The 9,350-nt window shown below is 38.4% G+C and overlaps 1 non-coding gene across 1 annotated transcript; it reads right to left on the bottom strand.

The window, feature by feature from the left end:
* Nucleotides 1-3,179: 3,179 nt before the first annotated feature.
* On the bottom strand, nt 3,180-3,342 carry LOC142443821 (U1 spliceosomal RNA). Its single transcript, XR_012783567.1, has one exon. It is a non-coding gene; the product is annotated as a U1 spliceosomal RNA (small nuclear RNA).
* Nucleotides 3,343-9,350: the final 6,008 nt, after the last annotated feature.

Here is a 9,350-nt window from a genome sequence, read left to right as displayed (position 1 = left end):
AAAAGCATTAAGACCCAAATGTTTGCCCTAATAAAGTTATTTTTATTATCACCCTTTCTTCCTTCTTTCTTTCTTTTTGTATTAAGACTTTCTAACCTATTGTATTAACTATAAGATATGTAATAAATGTAGTTAAAATTTACTTTCTAAAGTCTTTTAATGTTTCCTTATTCATTTTTATATTTTTCATAATTGAAAGAAAAGATCACCAGTTCTCTTTTGCTGCTATTCATTTGTAATATTGGTTATATTTCTCAATACTTTCTAGAGGTCAAGGACACAATGTGAGCCCTTGAGATCTGATGATAGCATTGTCACCAACTGGCACAGAGCAATGCTCCCTATCTCTGCCGCCCTCGCTGAGTGTAATGGATATAGAATGTTCTTTACTTATTCCAAATCCTCTGAAATCCTGTTGTTGGTGGTGAATGTTACAATTGATATACTACAGGTAGTTTTGTAGTTTGCTGAGTCAGAAGTAAATTATTTTTTATATATGCCCAAATATTCTCTTTGCTTTTTATCCCTTAAACCATGAGAATTTATTTATATCTATATAATAAGTATATACATAATATTATATATATATTCTTTATCTGAAAAAATGTTTTTCAAATATAAAATATTTGAAAAGAACTGGGTGCTTGACCTAGGGAGAGACTTCTCCCAAATGAACAGATGACGCATTTATTATTTTTTTCAGTTTACTGCTCCTCTGAGCTGACTTTCAAAAACCAGCTTGCAGCATATCTCAGGAAACCTATAGATACCATTCCCCCTTCTCACAGTATGCTCCCAGGAAGAATATTTACTCAAGATATGCTCCAAAATATTCATTGAATAAGCTACTAAATGAAATGACTCAAACTTTACCATTAGCAAAATAATATCGAAGCGATCTCATAGGTTGGATTCTCTAGAGAAACAAAACCGGAGATGCTTGTATATGGATATATACAAATTTATATCATGAATGTAGCTCATACAGTTGAACAAATGATCAAGTCTGAGTATAGGCAAGTTCCAAGTTTGTGGGTCAGATGTTAAACTGGAAGCTTAACAAGATCAATAGGAAAAGCACGAGTTGGTGGCTGTAGAAGTAGATGAATCCACGGTTAGTTTGTGGCTAAGGCAGCAATTAAATCCAAGGTCTGTATCAAACCATCTGATGACTCAGGATTGGCTGGCAATATGACACACCACTGGTTCAAGAGCTTCCAGTTGATAAACTAGATGCAGGATCTAGACCCATCAACAATCAGAGCACCGTTTTCCACAGCTTCTTTATACTGGAAGGAGGTCACGCCCATGAGCATACTTCTTTCTAATTATATCAAGGTGTGGCCTGAGTAAGGTAATTGTTGCCTCCCATTCTGATATCATCTCATTATAGATGTTTGCAACTACTAGCTTTGCTTACATTGCCTTAGTTCAGATCATCAGTGATCACTAGGTGTTAACACCCAAACACGTGAGGATCTTGGGCTATCCAAGCTGACATCAAACCTTAACTATCACAGTGGCCTTGTCATCGTCTTATGTCTGTATGATTTTATAAATGTCAACCATCCACATTTTTATCCTCTAAGTTCCCTGATCCTGCTTATTCAAGCTCTGTGAAAAAATGTATTTCAATATCATATTTGGCGAATTCTTGTAAGGTGTTGACAGTCCATTATATTCTTTTAATAAACATTTTACTTTAAACAGAAGCTCCAGTTTTCTCTTTGACACAAAGGCAAACAGTATACCTCAAAAAGTATCCTATACTTACACAATGTACTTCTTATCATCACCTCTAAAACAACACCAAAGATGCTACTACAATTGCCCAAGAGCTCACATCTCTGAGAGATATATTGGAACTTTCCCATTTCCAGTTATGCCTGGCATTTCTGACACATGGTCAGAAGTCCAGGAGCGGCCCCTGGCATGATTCAAGGCAACAATAGGTTTCATTGGGTTATAGGAACAATCATTTTGGCCAAACATACATGGATAAAAGTATGACAAAGCGTACTGACGAGGCAGTTCCGGGTGGAGGGAGCATCATGTTGTATAGTGAAGTGGAATAAAATACATTCCCTGTGTTTAAGATCTTGAACGGGACATTCGGAATTATAAAGATGTCTTCTTTATTTGACTAGAAGAGATTAAGGACTCAGCTGCCTGTACAGCCTGTAAGTTTGACGTTGACGTGAGGGTAAACTATGTGCTGCACACCCATAAAACGCTCTCGTAGGAGAGGCAGAGCTAGTCAAGAGGAAACCATGGACGCTCCTGCATAGTCCTTGACACTTTTCATCAACCATTGGCATGCCAATCAATGAAAAAAAGAATGTGGGATTTTTTACGGTTTATTACCCAAGCAAACCACCTCAGATTCTTAAATTAAAAATGGAAATGAACAGTTGCATCCATAATTCAGAATGCCTACTTTGCAACTAACAGCCCACGCCTTTACAGATTTAGTATGTCAAACATCAGCAGCCATGCCCATTCACCCTGTGCCATACTATTTAAAAGAAGCATGACTTATACAACGATTAGGTGAACACTGACTAGGTGCGTGGCTGTCATAGGACACTGCCCAACAAGGACTTTGGTGAACGTCAGACCAACAGCATAAATATATGTTTCACAGTTTGTTGTTGTGAAAGCCAGTCTTGAGAAGGGAAATCTTATACTCAAGGTACTTGCCTGGGTGTTCCCTTCATGGAATTTTGGATTCCAGTAAGCATAGTCATGAGTCATACCTGAATCTTCAAGATTCCAGGAATTCAAAATGCCTCAGAATTAATCAGTAAGCTTTTCTAAACTGCAATTGTATAAATATCTAATTCATTGATGGTCCTCCACTTTTATAGTCCCACCTACCACAGTGGTCATTTGGGTTGCCACGAATCATGATTTGGAAACAGATTATATTGTTTTCTATGGACTACAATTAAAACCAAAGGAAATGAGCCGGGCTTTCGCCTCCTCTGAACAGTCTCTGAAACCCATAAAGGCATTTCTACCTTGTCCTGTAGGGTCACTTAGTCAGAAGAGACACAATAGCACTAGATGAGTTCCATGAATCTTCCAGTGCTATTATGAGCTCATGTTCAAGTGTTCTCTCACCAGAATAACTTGTCTGGTGGTTATTTTCACCCTGTTTAGGTCTTTTATTTTTTATAACAAGGAGAGTGTGAACGCAGTCCCCCACTACCACAAATTATGCAGACGAGTTTCTCACACTTGGGGAAATCGCTGGGTCAGCACATCCGGAGTGCAATGGAGAAGCCTCGCCCTGGGAAAACCACCTTCATGATCATGGGATCTCCCCTGCCGGGTAAGTGTGTTTAGGCCTTAGTAAAGATATCTCTATAGGGTATATTTGCGTTTAGGGTCTTTCCTCCTACCATATGCCTCAGAAGACAGTGTATGTGAATCATTTCCAAATAGTGACAGCCTTTACTTATGAAGTAAAATTCTACTCTTCTCATATGAATCACATCTCAACATAAAGAAAACTGAAACCCTCACAACCAATAAATGGCACCAACAGATCAACAGAATAAATATTGATGATGTTGTCCAGGCTTTCATTTCATCCAACTCAATGCCCATAGAGGCAGCAGTCAGAAAAACAACTGAATAAACGCATTGTATAAGTGCTGCAAAAGATCTCCTTAGAGTGCAAAACACCCATCAACATTATTTTGAAAAATAAAATTAGCCCAAACCAAGCACTGACGCTCTCAATGGCCTCATATGCACATGAAAGATAAAGCATAGATTAAAAAATAAAGAAGAATTGATGCCCTTGAATTTTGATATTGGCAACGAATATGAACTATACCATGGCTTACTGGAATAGTGGGCATATGTGCGTTGGAAGAAATATAACCGGAAGCATCGCTTGTCAGGCTTTGTCTCATGTATTGGGATAGTCCCTGAAGAAGGGCATGTTACTTGGTAAAATAAAGGTGTTACCAATGCAATGTGTTCCCCCAAGACCCCCTATTTAAGACTACCTTAAAGACATGTGGCCTGAAGCTTACCCTACTTTGTTGTTTGCGTGAATAAGGAGAGCCTGGGATTACTCCAAAACTTTCTGTCTCATGGACAAAGCACGGGGAGACATTTAAGCTGAAAGCGAAAGTGGAGGTTGTGCAAAGCAGGTTTCTCTGGAAGAAATTGTATTCATACAGGATGAGCTTTACTTTTGAACTGTCAGAGCCAGCCCACAAGTCGAACAGTCCCTGAAAGGGGGAGTGAGGATTGAGGGACAAAAAAAGAGACAGAAAGTATTGGGAGGGCAACAGTCTGATGGACTGAAGCACCTGAGTTTATTCTACACACTTCTTATATCCATGCAGAAACAACCCGGGGTTAATTATCTCATTGTTAAGCAAGCACATTTGATACACATAGCAACTCTATCTTCTGCCAAGCCAGACATCCTTGAGAAAATTAAACCACCTGTTTTTCCCAGACCTTGCTTGCTTTCTTGTCCTTGACAGTCTGTTCAAAACGTAGAGTCACAGAAGAAATCAGCGAACACTGACACGTGGGTCATGAGACTTCTCAGCCATTTCAAGGCTGAGTCTTAATGACCTTCAACATTGAACACAAGTGACCGAAGGACCACTCATCTCTAATATGTGTCCAGGTAGCACAAATGACATGGCCCCGCTGACTTTTGGTTCCTTGGCAAATCCTTTGAGAGGGCATATTTAAATTCTTTCAAATCTCGCATTCATGCCTTTGTACTGGGCTGAAGCCTGCTAGACATGATTCTGTGCCTGTTGACAGAAAAGGCCTCTTCCAGTGGGAAGATTCGCCACAGGGGGAGCTTCGCAAGAAGGGAGTGATGTGCCTTTCACTTAACTGATTAAGCGCATCTGATGACATTTTTATTACCCACCTAGTTCAGTCAAGGCCCCCTTAAGAGTGGGTGAAAAATTTTCAACGCAGGTGTCCTTTAGAAAGTCAGCATGAGGAAATCTCAATTAGGTGGATTGAACCAGGGGCTACAACAGGGGCTCAGTGGGGACCTCACATCACAGGGTAGCATACCTTTCGGTTGTGCACATGGTATCTATGTAGCTGGGGCTAACCAATGGCACCTTAACAAGTACAACGATTTTCAATCAGGCCAATGCCTTTGCTACGTAATTCATATGCTAAATAGTTGTATAATGTCTCACTTCTTTTCCCTGATGAATTTATTTTCCTTCATCTATTTTCAGACATATTTCTATCTTTGTTTTATATCACAAGAATCCTCAAAACTGATTATTTTATTTATTTTTGATACATATTTCTCCTTCTTGTAGGTCCTTTGCTGGAGAGAACTCACATTACATTTTCCATGGATCGTAAATCTCCTAGATAATGTCTTCAAGGTTGGGGAGCCCTACTGAGTAATAATCAAGAGATCATATCTTAAGTGCATCTTGCATAAGAAGCTCCATCATCGGTTCTTTTTCCTCTCTCCATCTTCTGAAGAAAGCGCCATCAAAAAGCACTTAAGCTTTCCGGGCCTGCTTTCACATTTACTTAACCCACAATGAAAGAAGGCAGATTTAGTGCTCCTTGCAATGGCCTCAGCCACTCCTCCAACCCCAAGTCCTTTTCCTTAAAGCAAATTTGTTTCTCTCAGTGCTGGTTGGGAAATCTCAGGATTAGCGTTTCACAAATATTTAGAAGAAACCATGTGATGTTTTCTTTGAATAGAATGAGGAAAATAAGGAAGAGGAAGTGAATGGATAGTATTTGACAGAAACAAGACTAAAATGAGAATGATACATACCGACCATGACATTTTGTAAGTAAGGGCGAAGAATCCACTCATTGTTGGCTTCTGCAAAGCCAGAGGAAACTGCTTATTCATCTAGCAGGTTACTTTGACCAAAATTTGGTAAATATTTCCAGATAAATTCAACCTGAAGAACTGTAATATGGTATTGATGCCCTTGACTAAACTTGGGGTCCTTCAGTTATTTACAAAGGCTACCTAAAATATATCTATGTAGGTTTACTTGGGGGTTTATTGTTTAAAAAATAAATGTCTTTATGAGAATTATGGTAAGGACTGCTGCTTCCCAGCCATTGCCATTAATACTGATGTTAGAAATGCTTCTCAAACACCATTGATCCATTTTTAAAAATCCCCTATTCCCCTTTAATTTTCATCTAACACCTCGACAGAAGAAGCAACAAGAGCAATGTATGCAAGGTGCACATAATTTCTTAAGTCAGATGTTTAAAGAGTGAGAAAAGATCAGGTAACTAGACAGCATAGGGCAGAGGTTGCAGGGTGGAGTAGAACAAACCTTTCTTTCTGGGGATAGTCCAAACATTAGAGGTGAATTAAAATCATCATTTTCTGAGCACCCTACACTTATTAGTGAATGATGAACTGCAATCTGTGCACTTTGCTGTGTGATCTGATTGAGTAAGGCCAAATCAGGTTTCCATCATATGTAGATGTTGATTTTAGAATAATACTAAAACAATCAAACTACACCCTCTCATTGTCATTGAGTGAATACTGATTCATAGAGGCCCTATGGAGGCGAGTCTCTAAGGTTGAAGATACATGAGAACAGAAAGGCCCATCTTTCTCCATTGGAGTCACTGCAGTGTTAATTTCAGAATAACAACTCAACATTATTTGTAGAGTCAGGCACGCACTGCCTATAATTTGCTTTATTAAAAAAATAAAGGGCATCCTTCGTTCTATATGAAATTATTTGTTTCTTGGGTTTTCTTCTGTTTTGTTTTGTTTGTATTTTATTATGGAAGGAGCACCCAGTGTTTTATTGTCTCAATACTATAGAAAATGTTGGCAATTCCTTTAGGATGTTTATCTAATCTATGAATTACTAATGTCACCAGAATTACTAATATCACTATTATCACTTAATACCAGAATTATTATACAATGACCTTTTCACTGACTCCGTGGATCTAGATTCTTTCTCATAAATCCATGTACTTTTGTATTCTGCTAAAAAAATTCTTAATGTATTCTTGCTACCTGAGATACAATTCTTAATTTAATTGAGTTGACATTTACCATCCTCCATAGAGCATCTGACCTATTAAGTGGCATCAAAACTTGATTTCTGCTCAGATAGATCACTGTATGTCTATGTCTTTTCTAATTCAATTGTACTTATGTAGAAAAATTTTCAGTCATTTTTACAAATGATAAAATTCTAATACAACAGAGAAAATAATGTTATCTCTGTTAAATTAAAAGCCCTTCTGTCTTGGGTTAGTGTGTCCAAGAAGATTATGAAGCTGTTTTCTAGGACCAACTATGGAAATCTGAAAAACTCTAAGGACGAGTGAAAGAAGGGCTACATGAAAGTTGCCTGCGAACACTCTCGAAAGGCAATTTTGAGAAGAGACTGAGCAAAGGGGGAGGTGAAAAGCAGGGACAAGAGAGTGAGGTGGTATGAGGCTGTGAACTTGATGAAATGAAAGCTTAGTAAGGGTTTTCTACTGGTTGATGTTTGTTTTTAACCCCTTACATAAGTCAAATATTCAGTCAATATTTTTATGCCACTGTATAAACAGTATGGAGGTCCATTATCTGATGTCCTTTGCCTTCCTTATTACCAAGAGACAGGGGTCAGGCATGACTTTACCTCCCATCCCTCTTTATTCTGACACCAATCCTTTCTCTCATGGCCCTCTACTTCTTTCCCGTGTTCAATAACTCCCTGAAAGGCCATGCAGAATTCACAGATTGTTTTCACAACTAGCTACCACCATTCAGGATTAGTACACAGTAAGGATACAATCATTGGTCCACAACACTTCTTAGCCAGCGGCCAGATCTTATGTAAACCTAAACCTCCTGGCCATGTGATCCTTTGGCCCCTGACTCCATGGACCAGGATGCTGGCCGGTCCCTCTGCTTCGCAGTCCCGTAGTTTCAGCCTGGCTCCTCTGTTCTGTCTCATGATTTCCTTGCATTGGTCTCTGGTCTCAACCTGGCTCCTTTGCTCTGTCCTCATCTCTGTGCCAATAGACGCTTGACCTCTACCACTTCATATGCACATTTCCAAAGATTACTTCTATTGGCCCTGTGAGTTCTCTCTTTTTCAAGGATGGCCATACCCAGAGGAATGACTGGGAAGTATGGCTTTTGTCTTTCGGTGGCCAGATCCCTAGGAAACGGGATGTGACTCTGTTCACTCCTTTTACTAAATTAGAGATAAATCCACTCCCTCCTAAAGGAGAGTATAGCTACAGGCATAGAATTCAGCATCATCATACATCTCACATAAGGAATGATGGTGAGAAGCGCCATATCAGTAGTCTATAGCTCGGTCACTGAGCTTGCTTTTAATGCAAAGTGAAAGTGTATTTGGAAGAAGCAAAATGGAGAGCACTACAGAAGGAATTCTCTTCTGACCTAAGGATTCTTGGGGACTTGGAAGCTATCATATTTAAGTTAAACATAACATAACATGAAGAAAGAACTGCAAATTACTTTCTGGTTTTCTTTGTCTCTTCATGTTTCTCTATCATTTTAATGAAGATATTTTGACTACATAGTAGCAATGATTTCTCCAAATTTAAATGGCTATAAATGTAATCTTTTGATATTTTTCATATATTGCTGGTTTAGATAGTTGAGTTTATATATATTTAAATAACTCATATTTAAAAATTTTAAATTTCAAGCTTATTTTGATAAAGGCCCACATATCCATATCCATATATATTGCTCCTCTTTATATGACACAGTCACTAAAATATTAATAAATGCCTTATAAATACTTGATTGGTTGAATGATTGGTTGGTAACTCAATAAACTCAAAAGAAAAATACAAAGGAAAATTAAGTGATACAGAAGCGAAAGAGAGCTCAATTTCTCTGAAGGAATGTATTTCTAGATGCAGTGACCTGGGTCTGGGATTCCTTGTCATTTGAAATGTTTGTTCTCACATGCTGTTTTTGAAGCATACATAAGGTTGTTTGGATTAAGTGCCCTAGTGTCAATTTCAAGTCCTAGCCATCCTCTGTAGACAATTACTAGATCGTTAGTCATCATCCTTATTGTTAGAGCTGAGCCCGTTATTGTAGCCACTCCGTCAAACCATCTTACTGAGGAGCTGCCTCTTGTCACTCTGACACTCTACCAAATATTGACATCCTTTTCTAGGGAACCATCTCTCTTGATAACACATGCAAAGTATTGAATGCAAAATCTTGCCATCCTTGCATCTAAGGAGAATTTTAATTGTTTTGTTCTTCTAGACATTCCCAGTAGTTTCAATATCCGTCACCAACATGAGGATTCGTGGTTAATTAATTAAAATAGCCTATTTATGACTTTTTT

This window comes from Tenrec ecaudatus, chromosome 3 (assembly GCF_050624435.1).
Source record: "Tenrec ecaudatus isolate mTenEca1 chromosome 3, mTenEca1.hap1, whole genome shotgun sequence".
NCBI lineage: Eukaryota > Metazoa > Chordata > Mammalia > Afrosoricida > Tenrecidae > Tenrec > Tenrec ecaudatus.
The sequence above is the reverse complement of the archived record's forward strand: the minus strand, read 5'-3'. Positions and strand labels throughout refer to the sequence as shown.